At 41.5% G+C, this 21,500-nt stretch overlaps 1 long non-coding RNA gene across 7 annotated transcripts in view; it reads right to left on the bottom strand.

Annotated features, from left to right (window-relative positions):
- Positions 1-8,732, bottom strand: part of LOC134559934 (uncharacterized) — a 163,036-nt gene extending 154,304 nt beyond the window's left edge. For 2 of the 7 annotated variants that reach the window (XR_010082628.1, XR_010082630.1), the window contains exon 1: positions 7,954-8,732. This is a non-coding gene — a long non-coding RNA (uncharacterized LOC134559934). The remainder of the gene's footprint in view (positions 1-7,953) is intronic. The other 5 variants (XR_010082634.1, XR_010082635.1, XR_010082627.1 and 2 more) reach the window with 3 other exon arrangements.
- Positions 8,733-21,500: the final 12,768 nt, after the last annotated feature.

The following is a 21,500-nucleotide window of genomic DNA, read 5'->3' as shown; positions in this document are numbered from 1 at the left end:
CATCATGCCTTATACCAGTAAACCAGGACTCTTGGGGACAAAAGGAAGGGGGGAAGAGCCCTTAAACCTTTAAAGATATGTCAAATAAATCTCACTATTATAAGAAACTTGATGTCATAAATGAGGCTTTGATAGAAGCAATATTTCACTATAGACACTTGCAAATTCTGTAATAAAAGTCAATTTAAACTTTCCAAAAGACTATTATAGAGTGGATATGAATGAGAATTAAGGACAGAAGACTATTAAATCCTGCCTTTAATACATTCTAAAGAGCAGAACATTGTAAGTTGAGTGTAAAGCAAGTTTATAATGGATTTATCATGCTTACCTACTCATAGAATCAAACTGCATGGAGAAGAGGTCCTCTTGGAACCCAATTCAACCAAGAAAACTGGACAAATAGGAGAATTTTAGTGAAAAGAAAGAGTAATTAGATTGCATTCTTCCAGAAATCGAAGTGGCACTTGGGCTACAGAGATTTTTTACAGCACATATTCAGTGGTCTCAGGATAAACATGGTAACCAAGGTTCTTTAATCTGTTTGAGGAGTCTTTGTTTTGTCATCAAAATAAAAATAATAGTAATAAATCGTTGTTTTGTGGCAATAGTCCTAGTTGTTTATAGCTGATGATGTTTTTATCTGGCAAAAAAACTAACTCACACTGAATAGAATGTATAGCCTTATACAAAAGTATCACAACACAAGAGCAGAAATGTCCCTGTGCTCAGGTCCAAACTGAACCTCTATGGGAGTTCAAATGCAAATTATGTAAAACTCATTGGCTGAAGTCTACGTTCCCACATTACTACACTATCAATCTGGCATCACAATTTTCAAGGCTGGCCAGTCCTGGGGTCCTCCTCAATCTTTGCATCAGGAACTATGGGAAACAACAAGGTACTGTGGTTTATTGAACCATTCTCCTAAAACCACGTGATTAGAAAATACTGTACTTCAGCTAAGGTCTTGCCAAATCCCAGACTGACACATGCCCAAGGGGCTAGATCAGTTAGCACAGACTTAGCAAACCACCTGGACACATCTTCATGACTATGAATTTTTTCTTCAGAAACCACCAAGGCCACATTTGAAAGATTCCTACTGTGATTAAACTCCATGGTGCAACTTGGACCAACAGAATTTGAACATGTGCAAGCAGATATTTCTGCTATGGTTTTCCCTTACCCATTCCTCTGGTATCGAGTATCATGCCTTGCATTGTGCCTCAAGGCTTCAAGTAAAGTTATAAATCTGGCCTGGGAATCAGTCTATCCTTTGCCAGGAGAAATTTCAGAGCTTCTATTTGCATACAACCTGGAGGAATACAGTCCAGACCAAGGTATCTCCACAGCACCCCCTACTACAAGATGGATGCTAGACCCTTCCCTGAGACCAACAGCCAGGAGATAACCTTGGAAAAGCTTTCAGAAGGAATTTGGTATACCCGAGTCCTCTCTGGGGAAGGAGCAACCAGGGCACTTCTTGTAGATCAAAGCTTCCAGCCATGGTTGCTCTAAGCCCAAGATATGCAACAAAGGGCAGAAAAAAAGTGTTCTCATATGAAGTTTGTGGAAATGGGGGTGTTTGAAATGTCCATGTCAAAATCAAAACCAAGCTGAACTTCTCTAGATTAAAGCTCTGCTCCACAGCCGAATAAAAATATAAGCCTATCATATATAAGCCTATCATGTGCGAATAAATTCTGAATTATTTAACCTGACTTACAAATTTAAAATGAAAATCAAGCATCCTGTGCAAAAACTAAGAACTGTGTCTAAAGTTTCACAAGAGAAAAAGCTTTACTTCTGAGAAAAAGCTTTATTTCTGAAACTTGGAAACAGCCTTTGGTATTTTTAGTTCTTTTTATCATCTCATGACAAACAAATCCCTTTGATTTTTAATAAATACAGTTGTATTTTCTACAGTTTGTATGACTGATATTTAAAAAAAAAAAAAAAAGAAAAACCAGCTTCAAATACACCAAGCTCAAAATAGAATTTTGGAGAAGATCATTGTTATATGGAAGTCATCAAATCACAGAGAAGACTGTTTTTGCAGCCTGTTGTTCTCCAGGGCTTGTTCTTTGAGCAACTTTTCCAAGAGCAACATTGGTTCTGTTTGCAATTCATCTCTCCAGTGAGCATTTTTAAACTTGAAGAAGTGGCAGTGGGGGAAAAAAAAGAAAAAAAGAGAAAAAAAAAAAAAGAAGAGAGGTCAGAAGACAAAAATGTGGACATACTTAAAGCAGGGGTCCTATAGGAACAAAAGGGTTCAGCTTTGCGTGCATGTGAATGTATTTTAGATTTAAAGGAAGTCTTGCTTACAAGGCAAAACCACTGGCGGTGTGAATTATATGAGCCCAACTTCCTCCAGTTTGGCAGGGCGGTGAGAGCCCTGCGGAAGGCAGCCACTGTGGTTTGACTCTCACTGATAATAGCTGACCCTCCCTCCACCCCCTGAAAACTCAGAGCTCTAAAAATAAGAAGGAAGCAAAAGGAAAGCCATTTCCTTGCCAACGCCAGTAGCTGGGAGGCCTGGAATGATGCCATTAGATACCCTGCTATTTATTGCCCATTTCCACCCCATAGGAAGCTTGGGGAAGTAGTTGCCAAAAGAAAAAAAGAAGGGAGAAAAATAAACCTTCCTGTTTGGCTTAACATTTGACAGGGCAAAGTCAGATAATTCTAGCTCTACATTTTGCACGTTCTTGCCCACAGTTGTTTTTCTCCAGAGGTTCCTTCTGAAAACAAACAAGGAGTTTTATACATCACTGCTTTCAAAGCAAACACAGGAAGTATCTTCTCCAGTCTCCTTTGCTGCCTCACTCCCTCTTCACTGGGCATTTTCATTCTGAACAGCACAAAACCAGGAGCATTAAAATGCATATGCTCATTAGTTCAGTTTTCTTCAGAAATTACTTCTTCATCAATACCAAAAGTTTTGTAAGCTAATTGTGGTTTTAAGAAGTTGTCTCAAATCAGAGACATGACTCTGGGAAAGGAGTGGGAAAAGAGCAACTAATTGAAGATAACATTATTTGTTATGTCTTCCAGATCAGAGAGGATTCAAATTGGTCTACTATTTACCCAAGGAAGGTCATACCTGAGAGGCTAGAAAGATACTTCAGGACCTTCTCCTAAAGTTGTTCCACTTTATTTAAATTAGGGATTAATTAAAAGGATCAAGACAAATTATCACCTGGTGGAGCTAAACTAGTCACCTAGCTCAGGTTCTCCATAGCCTGCTCCTTTGAGGAGTTATGACTTACACCAGAAATTAGAGTAAAATACAAAAACTTTCAAAACTGAGATTAGGTGAGTGTCTGGAGGCCTGTTTGAAGTGTCTGGTCCAGACTGAATCTGGCTAAGAAATAGTCCTGACAGAGATGAGTTCCAGGGGAGAGGCAGTCCAAGCAGCGATGTAGAAGGGTAACCACCCACCTTCTCCAGTCAGGCCACCAGTCTGAGTGATCAGGACTGGGAAGATTGAATCCTGTCTGACCCACTGCCTACAAACATGCCACATGACAATAGAAACTGCATATGGTGGGAACATGTCAAAATGCATTACCCCAGGACAGGGTGGGAAGCATGTTTCTTGTCCTGCTAACATTTTTAGGATTATAACAAATTCTTCTGCGCCAGGACACAAAAGAGGAGACAGACTGGGAGAGGTATCCTCCAATCTCTCCTATGAAAAGGAGGCATCCACACAGGACAGCCAAAAGCCCAGTAGTCAGAGCTTGTAACAGTGAAGGAACAGGAACCTGAGAATCAAGACCTCATGTTTGGCAGGCACATCTCCTGCATTCCCAGGAAAAGCTTTACCCTCCGGGGTATTGGCTATTCTGAGCTCTCTGCTCTGGCTTTCTACAGGAACCTGGTGCCAGATCACAGAAATTTTTCCACGCAAAAGTTTCATCCAAAGCGACAAGTTTCCATGAAACATTTTGATGAAAAAAATGTTTTCTTGGACAATTCCTAGCAAGCTCTAATCTTCACGTTAAATCATGGCCATGGATTTACAGCAGTGTTCTGCACACATGCTGACTGGAGCCTAGTAAAACTGTATTGAGCTCTGGTTCCTCCTCCACCCCTCCTTTGGGACATGTAAAATCTTGCATCCTCTGGGTCCTATATAACCTCCCAGTCAAAAATGCAGTTCTTTTTTTGTTATTAACCAAACTCTTGTTATTTCTCAGGAGCAAAGCATCAAGACTTATGTTTTTTTAACTTTTTTTTTTGTTTTCACCTAGTCACACCAAGTGATTCCCCCAGCAGGGATCATCTCATCATCATTTCATCCTCCTTGAATGGTGTGGAATAGACTTCACAGGCACAGAAGGATTTCTGTTACTTGCAAAGGGTTACAAGCAGCTGAAAATTCTTCCCCTGCTGCCTGCTGTTTTGGAAGAGCAGTGCCACCTTTGAAATAAACAGGGACAGTTAAAAACAGCGATGAATCTCCCTCCAGAGCAGTACAATATCATGGAAGCTGCTTCTGTAAATGCAAGCGTTTGAATTGCAATTTTCAGCTTTAATAGGATTTCTGCTTGCATAGAAATTAAGTTATAGTCTCTTGGCAGCTTTAATTTTCAAGGGGAAATGACATTTTTCTTTCGTGAGCAGTAAAGATCAGGAGGCAGTCTAGTCCACCACACTTTAAGGTTTTTAGAAGGATATTTTCCTATTCTTCCCAAAACATCTGCAACCCTGCCACTCACAGTCCCATTATTTCCTTCTTTCAAAGGACAGCACTGAGGACTCAGCACAAAGCTACCTCTGGTTGTGTGTCATCGATACTAGAAACTCCAGATCCATGTTAAATCTTGGCTGAAGTACAACACAGTTGTCATACTGGCAACTACAAACTTATGAAAATCATACATTTCTACGTGCAACAGACAAAGAACAGACACTGATGGCTAATCTGGCTTGAATTATCTCATATTTGGTGTAGGCCAAGTGCAAGCACGTGCACAATTCCCCTGGAGCAAGTGCTGTGCAGTAATGCTGTTTCGCTGCAACTCATCTGCATGCTAAACCTTTTCACTTGGAGCTACAGCTCAGTCAAGACACAGTGTCAACATGACCTTGACAAGAAGGAGCTGAAGGAATTGTGAGCCCTCAGTCTCTGAGCAGAGATTTCTTTCTGGCCAGGTATTCAACCCAGGACTCTTAATTTTTAAATATATCTCTGAACAGTCTGTATGCATGTGAAACATACCTAGGAGGGGAATATATATATGGGAGCTGTTCAAGTTTCACATATAACCAACACTACTGACTCTACATAGTTTTCTCTTGCTTGAAAATAATCAAGGCTTGTGATGCCAAAGCTTTAATCCCCATTCTGTTCAGGCACTAAATCCTGAGAAATCAGTGTCAGTAAAGAGCTACTACAATATGCATGTTGAGGATGTTTATGGTGATTGCCAATGGATTGTGGCACCTCCTGATTTCTGTGCAGTAGAATAGAATATGGAAAAGAAAATATTTCCCTCTAAGCCTCTTTTCCTTATTCTGTCAAAACATCAACTACTCTGCCATCTTACTCTCCCTAGCTGATAGCATGCTGCACTTTTACACTGTTTGTACTTGCTCTGCTTAGAATTCAATTTCCTCTGGTGATCTGCATGCAGGCAAATATTGCCCAGGGCGCTAATGTATATTTGTTCTTCTTGAATTGCACACAGAAATATTGTTGCTATGTGGCAAGCACAAAACAATCCAGAAGTCACCTGACATCCTCCATCAAACATTTAGGAGTCATCAAACTTAATTTCCCCTTTGTGCCATAAAACACCGAGAGGAAGCTTTAATAGATTGTATTATGTAACGGTTCTATAAAAATAGCAGGCCAGCACTGGAGCACTTCCTTCCTGAGGCCCAATAACCTATGCTGAAAGGATACACGCTGGTTTCCCTGGCAACCATGGAGATGACACTAGGGGAAAAACAGCAACAAAAGGACCATTTTTTGCTTAGTAAAATAAGGTCTGGCTTCAAGCTTGTGATACAGTGAATACAGAGTGCCTGACAGAGAGAGAACTGGTTAATAATTCTGCTCAGGTCCCAGTGACCTTGCAAGGCTGTTAATGCTTTTCATTTCTTCTTCTACTGCCTATGAAAAAAAACCAAAAAACAAAAAACAAAACCACAACAGCAAACTCACTTCAGTAACTATTAAAGTTTTAAATCATTTCAAAATAAGAAAAAAAAAGGAAAAGAAGAAAAAGACATTTGATAAAGGACTATGTCAGAGATTGATGTGATCTCCTAGCATTTCCACATTTCTCCCCTCCACTTGCATAGACCACAGGATTTTCACATTTTGGTTCAAAAGACTCTTTTCTATTTCCAAGCCTGTCGTGCTTAGTAGTCCATTGTCCAGCAGACAGCTGTTTTCAAGACAGGGCCTTTGCAAGTAACCAAAAAACAAACTCCCTCCCCCAAAAAAACCTCACAGTGATACAACACCACACTAAAGGCACAACCCAAAGAGCTAGAACACTTAACAAGAAGATGCTCTCTCTCGCCTTATTCAGCCCTTCCATAGCCCCATGCTCCCACAGGGAGTCAGAGAGAAAAGTGACAAAAATGGTTTTTGTTTCAGTCCAACCATAAGGGCTGTAAGTTTCTTGTGGTATAACCACATGAGCTTATTGTTGTCATCTTCAACTTTCTCTGGGCAATTTTTAACCCTTGTTTGTTGCAAGAGTTCCTGCTGAGGCAGCTCCCACACCTTTCTTCACTTGCCCCTCAGAAAGCTCTGAGAGATTAGAGTGTTACACAGTGTCAGTGGGCAAATGCATGTTCCTGAGAAGAATTTAAAAAAAAAAAAAAAAAAAAACAGTTGTTTTCTCTACAATCTGGAAAGCAGCTGTCTAAAGCTCATTTCCAGTCTTTCTGAAATATTCCCTTCCTCCTTCTTGTCAGTCAATAACAGGAGGAAATGCATTTGAACAGGAAACGTAGTGGCACATAACATTCCCGCTGAGCAACTCCACCATCTTGAAGCGATCCCAGGCTCCTCACGCAAGCGAGACAAATGTAATATGTCCTGCTGAGGAGGAAACCCAGGAAGAGAGACACTACTCTACAGCAGCAGGTATCCTGGTTGGATTGCTATTTCTGTCATTATAGTTCCCTTGCTAAAAGCATGTCTTCAGTCTTCAAGTGGATATTTGGATATTTCTCTTCATTTCCTCTTGGAAGTGGGAAGGTGTTTGCTGTGGCTGTATTTCAGCAGAGGATTAAGTCACCCCTATGTGTTACCTACTTCACAAGATCACACACGTTCTTTAGACCTGTTCACACCGGGTGAAATTCTCCCCTACACACAAGGCCAAGGCATTACATAACTATTTAGGAGGTTAAACAGGATTTGAGGGGTGTGTAAGGCACCACAGCTGGATAAATTTCTATCAAGACAATTTAATTCTAACACACTAACCCTTTTAAACACGTACGTGAGGCCTTTATGAAGTGTCCAGTTTAGGTGGAAACTGGTGAGAAACAAATTCTTCTGCCACCTTCAAGGCAGTTTCATGCAGACTCTCTTGTACACAAATTCTGCCCAATTCTGACTGGGAACTGGTCACCACAGCAGTGGTGCAATCCTCTGTGGCTCCCCGGCCTAAAGCTCACAATGACACAAGACTCCACAGCAAAGTAGCAACAGACCGCAATGACAACTGTCACAATGAAGTTCAGCTCCATTAAATCCAATTGTCCAATGGGATATTCCCTAATCTAACATGGAACAGAGCCTCTGAATGGTGTAGAAGCAACAGCAGCAGCAAGGAAACCTGGCACAGAGTCCCAAGAAGTGAAAAACCCAGCACCAGCACAGCACCTGTGTGCCCCCGTGCTCGTCCAACAGCACAGCTGGTAGGTAGGGAGGCAGATGGAATAATCCCTCTGGTGTCCTACAGCTCCTGCTCCTACCTGGGAGCTGCCAGCCCAGCAGCCACATTTGCTGACTTCCTTGCAGTCTTCATTAACCCGGAGAGAAAACCCTCTCTCTATCAGAAACACCTCACTCGCTGACAATCAAGCAGCCACTAACAGTGCCCCTCCTACCCCTGACAGGATGCCAGCTCAGGCAGTTTACTCGAAGCCCAGTTACTTAGTTACTATGCTAATTAAGCACTTAAGTAGGTAGTGCATTAACATGTCAGGATTTCAAAAGTTAATATGAGCTCACTGGGCATTTCCACTTCCGAGTCACAGCAAACAGCATGGGAATAATTAAACCAGCTATGAATGCCTCCAAAACGTACGGCTCATGTAAGACAGACTGCTCATTTGAATTTTAAGGGCAAAAGCAAACAACATATCTGTCTCAGAATATTTTAAAAGAATAAAGGAGAATTCATAGTTAGAAAGGGTTAAGCCTACAAAATTACCTCCACTACACTTAAGACAACAAAAATACAGGGAACATGCAGCAGTCCCGAAGCAAGCTGTAACGAGGTGAAACAGACACCTGAGAGCATGCCAAGGCAGGTTAGTGTTGCCAATTAGAGCATGCTGAACTTGCAGCCACTAGTACCTGCTCACTGCCCTGCAGACACACTGCTGGCAGCAGTTAACATTTAACTAGGGCCCTGGGGCCACTGCGGTGTCTTGGTGAGCCTGTGGAAACCTACCCGGGCTCCCTGGCTTTAGGCTGCATCTATGAGTTCAACACACACAACCATGGCACTCTTGGAAGAGGACAGCAGCAACTTCCTACAAGATCTGTCCAGCCAGGAGCTAGGCCTGCATTGCTACAATTAGGCTAGTAGTGGTCCTGGCAATGACAGTAAGAATTAAGGAAAAATATTTTTTACTCTCAAATTAGCCATTTTCCCAGTTTACATATGTAAAATTTATCATTTCACCACACCAGAGAGAGTAGGAGTCAAAGGCAGATGAAGCTTTTGATACTTTTAGGTTTGAGAGAGAGCAAGTTTCAAAATAAAGTGCATGTCAGGATTAAGTGCTCCAGATTTACATCTTAATCCTTCCAGTAAAAAGGTTCCAGCTGTTTAAAACAGATGCCCATGCTGTAGTATTTTCTCTTGTGGAGAAGAACATTATGTATGAAAACCTAAGAGCTACCACACTGTCTCAGAACAAATCACCTATCCCAACAGCCTGTCTCCCAGTAGTGGTAGAGAGCAGATCTCTCAGGAGCAGAAGAGCTGGGTGAGCACACATGATACCTCCTGGCAGTCTCCCAGCAGCCAACCATTTGAGGATCAGAGATTTCCTGTGCCAGACTCCTTTTTATCTATTTAGTCACCCTCAATTAATTTCTCTTTCATGAACCTGTCCAGTTGACCTTTGTACCCATAAAGCACACTATCTGGTTGCTCTAAGTGGATAGACAGGTATCCATGGTATGCAAGGCAGCAGCATTTTACTGCTGCTGAAGGGAGGAAACTACAAACCAAGAGCTTTTGCAAGGCTGCCTGCTTAACACAGCTCGTGATTTCCCCAGCACGGCCCCCCACCACGCAGGCTACGTGATGGAATCAATGCAGTGGGATAAAGCTGGACATCGCAATGCTACCAGATTTGCAGAGACGATCATTAGAAGCCTGGAAACAATTCAGGATTCCAGGGAATTTTCTGATGGCTGAACATAGCCTCTGAACTATCTTAACGCAAGAAGGAGTTTGGAGGAGCATCCCTATTTAAAGCACTGTAAAGATGCCTCTGCAAGATGCATCAGAGGATAACACGGAGAAATTATTTTCCTTAGCTCCAAATCCACAAGGAAGAAACCAGTGTTTGAAATCATCAAATAGCAATCTTTAATTAGTGCCTCACAAAAAGCTTGTTGTGATGACACAATTAATGAAGTCAGGGAAAGAAATGAAGCAGCATAGAAACACTTCAGACACACTACCGTGACTCTGAAGCCGAAGTTCCATCAATTCTCATCACAGCAAGAAAGATCTCATAAGACAAAAATAAACCCACCAGAACCTCAAAGCAAAAGTTACTGTCTCTTGGCACTACTGAAATATTCACCCTCCTCACTGGTGTGCCAGCAAGAACTGCAGTACTTAAGTCCTACTTCTGCACTGAAAACAGCCTTTAAGTGGCATTGAAGTGAAGCAGAGCAACTGTGCAGACCCCTTGGATTGGAGGGAATTCTGCCATCTGTGCTCAGCCTCTGCATCTGCTCAAGTGATCACCTTCTGTTAACTGTGTGCAGCAGCTGAGCAAAGCACCTTTCCCCTCTGGAGGCTTTTTAAATGGTGAAACTTGAGGCATCACCCAAGCTAGTCCTCTGATCACAAAGAATCACCATCCCTGTTAAACAGATTCAAAATTAACCCAGGAGGAAGCTAGAACTCTTTTTTTAAAAACTTTGAAGATCTCTATAGGGAAGCCCACAGGAGGACAGAGTCTTGAAGATCTCTATTTTATTCATTCTGCATTGAGCAACTTTGAGTGTAAACCAGAAATGTACAAACCAGGTCCCAGAACAAATACATTATCAAAAAAAAAAAAAAAAAAAAAAAAAAAAAAAAAAAAAAAACCCACACAACAACACCAAAAACAAAAAAAAACACCACCCACCAAAAAAACCCCACAAACATGTCACAGATACTTTACAAGACTCTTCTGAGAATAAAACCATGGAAAATCACCTAACATCTTCAGTCTCTTGCCTGGAACACAGGCAGGGAAGCAGGGAATGCTTTTGCTGTCTGCAAAAGGACAGAGAGGGAAAGGTCACGATCTCACCCTCGCTCTGCACCAGTGCACACCCTTCATTCTTGGTAGGGATGCTTGTGCTGTCTCTCTGATTTACACTCTCCAGAGACTCCTGGAAGGAGTGGAGTCTCTGGAATCCTGTCTGAGCCAGCCCAAGCACTGTAATGATTCCTAGAGCATGTAATCCAGGAATACCATCCCCTACCATGCCTCCAAAAGCCTTCTACATGCAGATATTCACACTCTCTAAAAATAGAAATCCTTATGCCTGCAAGCACATCTCACCACCACATATTAGTTTCTATCACTGGAAGTGTTGAGGAGGCTGCCAGCTAAAAGGCACACTATGAATCAAACCTGAAATAGGCAGAGAAAATAATGGATTTTCTTTTTAAAGGCAAAATGAGATCTTATGTGCCCAGAACTGAGTCTACCTAAATCACAAAAAACTCTATGTTCCCTGCTGCTCCCAAATATTAGCTGTACTCCAAGCAGATCCTGTGTTGTTAGCTGTTACTTCCTTCAAGCAACTCCTGCAGGGAAGTTAATTCTGTTTCCAAGTCACATCTTCAGGGCTCTTTTTGCATGTTTGCTCTCAGGCATCCAGCACATCAAGGCAAACATTTGGAATAAAGCCTTGGGTGCAAGCCACATTTGTTGCTAAATAAGCAGAACCAACGCTACAAAAAACAATCATGCTTCAAGGTATAAAGCAACTGGGTTTTTTGGCCAAGGAAACACCCAGCCCCTCATTGTACCCCCCATTCAGGAAGATACCTGGGCAAGTGATCCCACTGCTGCCTGAAGCACTGATAAAGGCAAAAGGCTTGGAGCGCCAGGAGAGGAGATAAGCCATTGGACTGACCTAGCAAATCACACCCTTTGTTCAGCGCATTTCCTGGGGATTAGAAACAGCTCTTCCCATTCTCTCTAAACCCAGATAAAGAGTGATGGCTTTAGAGCTTTTCAAGTGACAAGAGCAGGAGGAAAGACAGGCCTATAGAAGCAGGCTTTAACAAGGGTGCTATCAGCTGACATAGGGACCCATATATTGGCTTATTGAGCAGATTCCTCCCACAAACAGCGACAATAGCTTGTTCTCTCACATACAACTCCAGTAAAGCTTTAGTACTTCCTCTATCCATGTTCCTGACTAATTAAAACAAAACAAACCACAACCAAAAAAAGCCAACACCATCCTGAAAAGGCCAACAGCACCGGACAGGGTCGGGGGGGGGAAGAGATTAATTTTCAGTGCTGTAACCCGCTCATGAGTCTTATCTGGTCTCAAGTATCTGATAAGTATCTGACACTCCATGACAATATCCAAGTAATGAAATTTCAGTACAAAAGTGAAAAAAGGTCAACAATAATGTTGCAGGTTGCATGGGACAAACGCTGTGCAATTAAAGAAGAGCAAAGAGCTGGCACAGAGCACTACAACCCTCTCCGTGGCACCTGCTCTTACTGGTGCAATATCACCAGAAAAACAGCGGTGCTACTTGAGCATTCTAAAGGAGTGGAAATGGCAAAACTGAGCTGCAACATATTCACAGAAATATTATTTGCACTTTTTCTTCCAGATGTTCCCACATTCTCCATCTAAGCTGAACAGAACACCCACAAAAAGGTTTGTGGTTATGGCAAAAGTAAACCCATTATCAAATTTCTCTGAGACTGTCTGGAAGTTTACATTGTAAGAGGAAAATCAAATTTTATGCATCTGATTATGAACATTACGCATCTCAAAGTAAACATGGCCAGCCTGATTTGGGACTATCTGTAACAGAAAATGTTCAACAACTGTAGGAGGGTACAGGGAGTATTGTAAATGAACTCTCAATTCTATCAGCTTATTTTCACAGTTCTTACTCACTGGAAACAGCCCTTTTCTTTAGATCCTTTAAGTTCAGCACTTGTCTGATTAAATGTTTTGTGCTCAAATATAGCCATACTGACAAAAATGGGTGCAATATTCTATAATTCTCTACAGATGGATAAGGAATTCTCTCTATCATGCTTCTGAAAATCCCTCTGTACAATTCAACAGGTGTATGAAATATTTCCAGCTATTCTCTCACAGTCATAAAAGCAGAAAAGAAAAATAAGGGCAAAAATTTAAATACTACAACTGGAATACAGAAAGCTGAAGTTATTAATAGATTTTGCAAAAATGTGTTTTGTAAAAGTGTGGAAGAAATGAAGTCAGCTCTAGACCAAAAGATGTGTGTTTTGGGATTTGACGGGCTTTTTCCTTCTAAGGCTCAAAAAAGTCTTCTCACTGTAAAAGAGGTTTCACAACTTTAGGGCAGATCAGTCAAGCAGACAAATACATACATGATGGCCACTAGAATTCCTGGTAGTTTCTACCAGAATATGTACCAGCAAACAGTCTCCAAGATTTCAAGACAAACAGATTCAAGTCGCAACAGTGAATGGCTGGTCTGTTCCCAATAAAATTCCCTCCTTTCAGAGTTTGACCAGGAACACATTTGAATGAAGTCAGTGAAGAAAAGGCATCCCATTCAGTGTATCTGCCTACTTTGAAAGGTCTGAAACAAATGAGGATCTCAACAATTATTCTAGGAATGTATTTTCTCCAAGTACTTTTGTTGGTTTAAACAAAATTGTTAATTTTGCTCAACTTTGAGATTCAAGTAAACTAAAAACCTCAGAATTATTCTCAGGTTAAACCCATGAGATCCAAAGAAAAAAGGCTAAGTTCACATAGTTTTGGTACTGAATCATGTGGTAAAGCTGGGCTCACACAGTAGTTTTTAGGACAATGTGTTTACCCAAAACTGGATAAACAAAATCTCTGAGGACTTCACCCACAAGTGCATTGTTAAAGAGTTCAGTCTCAGCACAGATGAGGAGAACTCACATCAGCTGGAATGGAAAACTCACCTGTTTATGCCAGGACTGACTTCGTTCTCCAGCACCTGCAAACACAAGGCAGAGGACCAGCATCCCCAAAGTGAACTGAAAGTTCACACCTTTGTGAGGTCACTCGTTTTGATGAGATGGACAGCAGTGGTCAGCCAGGATGTGGGCTGGTGTGTTTTCAGAGATATTTAGCAGATACTGTGCCATATTTAAGAAAAAAAAAAAAAAAAAAAAAGGCACTTCTGTCCATCTTAAGGACTTGTTTGGAATTATAAAGACATATGGTATTTTTAGAGGCTGAAACAAACTGACTCACTCTCACCACTGCCAATTGAGAATAAGGCACATTTACTGATGCAACCAATGTTCCACTTCAATCTGCTTTCCCATCAAACCTCCACATTTTATTTTAGCTGCAAAAAGGTTTATTAAAATTCTGTAGCCACATGATAATTCTCCCAACCAAGAAATGCAATGCAAAGCTCAAAGAAACCTAGCATATGCAACTACACTCATTTTAAAAATCACCCTAATTGCATAGCACTTCACAGAGTTCATATTTTATTGTGCTGCTTAAATGAAAAGAAAAACAGTTGTTCCTCTGATTTTTTTTTAACACACCCAAAACTAAGGAAGTATCGGGTAATATGTCCAATTCTGTCACCAAACCCACTTTGTGGATTCCTTTTGCTGTCCTTAACTGGCAGAAAATAATGATTTGTATTTGTCCTACAACAGCACCTTCTTCCTCTTCCCCACAAGCTAGGATTTTCTGTTATATGAGTTAGACACAGCTGACAAGCACATAGCTGCTTACCCACGCATTTCAGCAAGAGCTGGAAGTTTAAATCCTGGAAACTGAGCAGCATGGGGGGTTTAAAACTTGTTAGATGGAAGATGATGAACATGTTGTATTTATCAGTTGGTTGCAAAGATACCTCTTACACATGGAGCAATTATAAGTTTGCAAGAAGGTACCCAAGACAGGGTATTTTAATTTTTTCTATGTTCTGCTCCCAGTGAAGCAGATGACTGAATGACACACCACTTTTCTCCTAGATCACAGCAAACAAAAAGCACAGGAAAAATTTATACTGTAGTGAATCACATGCATATTTTGACTGGTGGAAGCTCTGCCAGAGAATGGAAAGAAAGATTAATTTAGTTGGTTTATCCCTTCCTTGGACTTCCACGCAGACTAACACAGTGCCTCCTCACAAAGGCTGCCCACACCCTGGCGTGGCTCCAGGCAGGCACTGGTGTGTGCCGGCTGTGGATCAGACAGCACTTTGTCCTGGCCAGGATGTGGTCTGCCTTTGTAACGAGGCCCATGCAAACGGGCGCCCATCAGCCCCTGCAGCCGGCTCTGGCAAACACCACTTGTCCCCTCACTAGACATAAATGAACTGTAACTACCTCAAAGGAGAAAACACAATATAAGAAAAGAAGGGGAAACATCCAGATTTAACCAGATTAACGATAACAGCTCTCCCGAGGGAAGGCTCCCTGAAGAGGAGAATTCAGGGACTTATTAGCAGCCATTAACCACGTTTCTGGTTTGTGATGTGCCATGCAGTGAAAAGTACAAATTTGTGACTTCCCCTTTAGAAGAATTTGGGAGGATTATTAGCTTCACAGAAGACAGATTAGTCACAGCATAAACCGCTGCCCTAAACATTTCATATTTGTTTTGCATGCCCAGCATCCTGCTAAAAATAACCGTGACAGGAAAAAATATCTGTGCTGGGCTTAAAAGCATATGCACAGTACCATCACCATTCCTGTGCTGCACTAAATACTTGTTATTCATCTTGAGCTCTTATTTTTGTCATTTTGCTTAAGCTTGGAACACGTGGACTTCAGAAAAACTGTTTCTTATCCGAAACTGCTATCGCAATGTTTGTATTAAGAGAAGGAGAACAATGAACAGCAAAGAACTCAGAGTTTTTCCTCAAACTTTCTTGCCTTACTCCTGCCAGAATGCTGTTAATGCATGATCTTAGAAAGAAAGATCAAGAGAATTTCCGTTGTGTCTCATTTTTAGGGATGCAGGACTCCATTTCTGAAAGCAGAGAGATTAGGATGACTAAAATCTGAAGTACTGATACTGTGCTGGGAGAATGGGTGCTGACAGCAAGCTCTTAACTCATCAGCAGATGCAGGTCTTGTCGACTGTATTTAAACTCAGTCACAGAAGCAAAAATCCCATGAAAGCAGCAAGAAACAAGGAGCAGCCAGACTGGCCTCTCTCATGATTACCACAAGATAACCCCTTCTATCCATCTACAGACTGCATCACCTTGACTAGAGAAAACACAGCTTCAAGGGACAATTGGACCTGGATACATCACGTTTGGATAGTGGTGCACTTGCACCAAATTAAAGCAAAGATGTGTCTAAGCTGGTGCAGCTGACACAGAAATAAAACTCCTCTCAGAACTCTGAGCTGTTCAGCAACTTAAATATCAGTACCCAAGTGTGAAAGACCACAGCTTCTCCACTTTCTTCACAGGTCTCAGGCCCAGAACAAATTATGCAGATAATAAAAAGTAGAAGTTAAGTTTGTTGGATCCACCATATTTGCAGCATCCTCAGGCTGATAGATTCCTATTCCATCCTGACCTCATCACAGAAGATATTTGAGACCAACTCCACTAAGCCTCTTCACCAAACTTCAAATCAGCAAGGTGATACAGCCACCTTTTATGTGCCAAGCAATAAAACAGAAACTAATACACTTTGGGCTATTCCAGAAACAAAAACCCTGCTGTTTCCAACTCTATTCTTACAGAATGCCATCATTAAAGAGCTCCCAACATTAAGCAGAGATCAATTAGCAAACCCTATGCTAATAATTTAATCAAATTTGAACCTGTGGTCAGCTATTCCTCCTTTGGGAAAACTGAGGACCCTTCATCTTCCACAATTTTTTAAATGGAGATTCCCCAGCTGCTGGGCAGAGACAGACTGTTAACTGCATCCAAACTACACTGACAACATCCATCAGCAGATGCTTGGCACAAGGCAGCTCCCTGCTCCTGGTTTGGGAAGGAGCTTCTCCAGCTGGGAAGTGGGCCTATGACACAGCAATGCAAGGCCCTTCCATCTAGGTTGCTCAGTACAGAAGAGGCTCAACAGTGCTTCCCTTACTGCTCAGTCAGTTATTCGGGGTCTCTTTATGTACTAAGACCTCATTGCTTGCACTGCTGTTGCAGCTGAGGGGTCAAGTCAGGAGCAGATCCAGCAAAGGCTAACATTATTCCAGGGCACATGGAATTAGTGCACTAAGAACTGTTGTGACAGAACATCCAGCCAAACCTCTGTTTCTTTTTAATCTCAGTCATATCAACACTGGGGCCATACAATATACTAGAACAGCCTTCCAGAAAAAACTATCTTTTGGGTTTATAAATCTTACTTATGCACTTACAAATCACCTGTACCTGTCTACAAAGACTCCAGTTTGGCAATAACACTTGTGTTATTGCACAGTCTCCAGCAACTTCTTGCATCTCATTCTCTTTCAAATGTTTTTGTCTCCATGGAGCACCACCCCCTTCCCCAGCCAGTTCCACTCTGCTCCTAATGGAGATAGGGTAAATTTACAAAGTGTTTTTATCCTAATTACAAGCCATTCAGCTAGTACCTTGGTCACAGCCTCAGCAGGAAATGATATGCAAAATATACTTTCATGCATCTGACAGTCCCCAAAACTACCGGTCATATAAATTCTGCCAATTTACTCTAATTAAAGCTAAGCAGTGTCGTGTGTGCTTAAACGGTCAATCTGTCTTGAAGTAATTACACCTGAAAGCAGGAATACATCAGTTTCCTTCTCCTGGAATTAAACTCAGATGGGGCAGCTGAGAAACAGTCAAGGGACATTTGCTAATGATTAAATCCAAATCACATCTCCTTGCAGTGCTCTTACCAAGTACAAGCCGCTGCATGGATGCTGATGGATTTGTGGAGGAAGGAAGCAGATGGTACAAGGCACTTGTCAACACAACACTGCCTACACGAGACTCTCTCTCACACCCAGTGCTGCAGAGGCTTGTGCTCTGAAGCACTGCAGTAGGGAGGCAAAATGAGTCTCTGGGAGAATGAAAAATATATACTATGCTTGCAATCAGAAGAGCCAGCAGGCAGAGCTCCTGGTGTGCTGGAGAACTCCCATCTTCCACACTGCCATGTCAAAGATGTCTCTCGTCTCTTGACAATCCTTTAGAGAAGACCAAAGATGATGTTCTAGAAATAGCAACAGTGTTGACTCAGTTAGGAAAAGATGAAGAGGCTGCATTGCTACATCCAAATCCTCCTTCCTGCTCTCGTGTACAAAGCAAGGAGCACAGAAGGCAGAGAAGGAAAGACAAAAAAAAAAAGAAATCATTAACCACAAACCACACTTACACAACTATATTTTGCCATGCCACTCAACAGCAGCATGTAACTCCAAATTCCCATAACTCCTGACGCAGTGCTCAAAGACTGTTAGTCAGAAGGATGCTTACTTTGGCCCCCTAGGAGCTGACAAATTCTGCTTTATCTCCCTGGGATCTGACGAGCCCATCCTGTCACACGGGAAGACGATTATGAATGACAATGCAATGAGTAACTTCTTAAACAGGCAAAAAAAAAAAATCTGATTTGAATATTCTGCTTAGATTCTCATCCTTTGCTGGTTCACCGATATGTGTTAAGTTTCCCAAAAGGATAAGGACATTCCACTAGAAGACAAGCAGGAACCGAGTTTACACCCATTCAGGAGATAATGCCATCAACATATAAAAGCTTATATGGATGTATCACTAAAAGATTAACCTAAATCCATGTTCAGCCTCCAAAACCATAGTTTGAAAGATGCAATAAACTACAAAAGGGCAACCCAAAGACCTGTGCTGCTCTTTAAGCTATCTGTGATTTGTCCATCCTCAAAACAAACTAAAAAAGCAGGTTTTTGTCAACTTTATACTTGCACTCCTTTTACAAGTGAAACTATGTCCCCTCCCATTACCCCATTAATCATCTTCTTTATTTAAACACAAACATGGTTTTATTTGGGTTAGATTAAAATATTCTGAAAGCTATCTATTTAGGAGTCAGAATTCTTTATTCCTTAATTACAATCCAGCCATACTCATCAGAAGAGGCCAGTTCTTTCCATCCCTCTGAACTGGGACCTTTCCAAAACGCCAGAAACAGATCCCTCCTGGTGTACCAAAAATGATCTACTGGTATTTATCTAGAAATATTCTGGGTTTTCAAAATGCAAGCATAAACATGGCAGAAATCACTCACTGACTGAATGTCATAGTTTGTGTTTTGTTAAAATATTCCAGAAGATTAACCTGCTAAAACACTTTGGGGTGGAGGGGGTGTCTTTAAAACTGCTTTGGCATTAAAAAGCGTGCAGAATTGGGCACAGAAGAGAAGGGAAAAGACAAAAACAAAGAAGACAGTTTTCCATTATCAGAACAAGGCAAAGCAGGATCAGCTGCTTTTTGAAGATAATTTGTTGTTGTGAGAGACCTCACATAGTCCCCAAGGCTGCATTTTCCATTCCAGTCTCGGCGTGGAGTATTGGTTGGAGCAGGACTGTTAATCACTGCTAATTGTGAGGACAGCACTGGGGAAGGAACAACTGTCCCCAGTGAAGCCAGCTGAACCAGCAACTTGATTTTAGCTTCCTTAGGGGCTTTGGATGTTAGTGATTTCAGGTCACTAACAGGAGTGGGTAGGTAAGTGCCTGCCCTAGCAGTGAAGAATGTTAGAACAGTAAACCTATTTTCTTATTTTAGCCCAGCTAACAACAGAATAAACTAACTTCTACCATTAAACCTGAGCCAAATAGCCTAATCCAACTGTAAGGCTTCTGAGCCACAGCCGTCTTGCCCTTTAAAAAAAGGAAAGAAAGAAAAGCCAAGTAAATATTCTCTATGGAGACATTTAAGATTCCCTTCCTTCCCCCCAGCAGCAGTAATGTATGTATCTTCATCTTTTGGACTTTTTCCAAAGTGCTTAGGTTTGGAATTTATATATTATGCTTGCCACAGCAAGTGTCTCTTTAGACTTACACTCCTCTCCCATACAGGTCTAAATTCTGTCACTCCTTTTCCCCAGAGCTTGCAGTAATGAGTGGACAGCTTCTCTGCAGCAATTGTGGTCTGTCAGGAAAAACAAAGCAGAGGAAGTATGTATCATTTGGCTGTCTCCTTAATTTTAGTGTAACAATTCCATTTTTAGGTACAGAGAGTCCGTAATAGAATGGGCATATCCGAGTTTAGCACACAAAGCTCTAAATAAGACTGCTGCTTTACAAAACCACAGCACAGAATGGCAATTGTTTCTAGCATGGTAACCGCAGTGATTGAGAGATGCCCAAAGTAACTTGTTTTTTAAAGGGGAAACTTCAGTGTGTGGTGGCAAGCTCTGAAATCACTGATATAAATGGATTAGGCCATGAGCACAGCAAACAATAGTCCCATTACTTTGGCTTAGGTCTGTTTTCACAGAGCTAGAGAGTACTTAAAAAAAAACTCCTCCTTGGTCTTTCCAATATCACTGGAGGGCTGGGTCGAGACAGAGACGCTTTCTGCAGGCACACACCAGGATGTGCTAATATTATCAAGCCTTTTGCTTTGTTGTCGTACTATTCTTACTTAGCTTCTAATGCTCCATGAATGCATGACTGCTCTTTCCAGTCCACATAACAGCTATATTACTGGAGGTTCCAGCCTGTTGTTTTTCTTCGAAGCTAGGCTTCAGCCTTGGTTAATGTTTGCCCAGAAATATGTAATTGCGGACTTCCTCCTCATAAACCGTTCCAGAGCACAGGCTGCCATCCTTCCATGTTATTATTATCTGCGTGCCTGCAGGCTAGAGCAGGGTGTGCTCTCACATTTGAGAGGAGAGATAACCCTTTCCTTGCAGGAAAGGCACTCGGTGCCTTGGATTGAGGCAGCTGCTACTAAAAAGAGGTGACATGAAAGCTTTACTGGTATTGTTTTCTGCCCTCAGATTACAAAATAAAAATACTTTTAGCACAGGCCTACTAGGTCACAAATAAGTGTAAGGGAAGCTGAGTATAACATCATAGAATAATTTGGGTTGGAAGTGGCCTTAAAGATCATTTAGTCCCAACCCCTCTGCCAGGGGCAGGGACACCTTCACTATCCCAGGTTGATCCAAACCCCATCCAGCCTGGCCTTGGACACTGCCAAGGACGGAGCAGCCACAGCTCCTCTGGGAAACCTGTGCCAGTGCCTCACCACCCTCACAGTAAATGGACCTTTCAAGCCATTTAATTCATAGCACTGCATATACTTATATGTGCTTCTTAGTTGGTTGTTTTTTTTTTCTGATTATCTGCTCATTTTACAAAAATTCCAGTTAAAAAAAAAACAAGCTTATTTTCTGTATTTTCCCCATATCATTAAATACTGTCACCCACAGAGGGAAATAAGAAACCTGGAGCAATTTTTGTATAAAACTCAGATTTTTAAACAGACAGTGGGATATTAATTCTGCATAAGCATTTCCTGGAGAAACAATCAGCAAACTGAACACATTTATCTTAATTTTGGGCATAGGTCTTCAGTGCCAGATATACAGTATCAGCAATGACAGCAAAGCCCCAGGCACTAGCAGAAGGTAGGTAATGTTCAGGATTTACAGTGATAAACATGACCCTGTAAGGAAAGCCACCAGATTTTGAGCTACTGAAATAGATTCAAGAATCCCTCCTCTCCTAGGAATTGCCCACATCTTCCATGGATATCATGAAGAATCCAGGTCACAATCTTTGCAATATTATGTTGAATGACCAGAAAGTTTGTAATGAAACAAACTCAAGAAACATGAGAAATTAAACAGATGAAATCTCTTCAGATATT

This window comes from Prinia subflava, chromosome 18, assembly GCF_021018805.1.
Source record: "Prinia subflava isolate CZ2003 ecotype Zambia chromosome 18, Cam_Psub_1.2, whole genome shotgun sequence".
In the NCBI taxonomy this organism is placed as follows: Eukaryota; Metazoa; Chordata; class Aves; order Passeriformes; family Cisticolidae; genus Prinia; species Prinia subflava.
The sequence above is the reverse complement of the archived record's forward strand: the minus strand, read 5'-3'. Positions and strand labels throughout refer to the sequence as shown.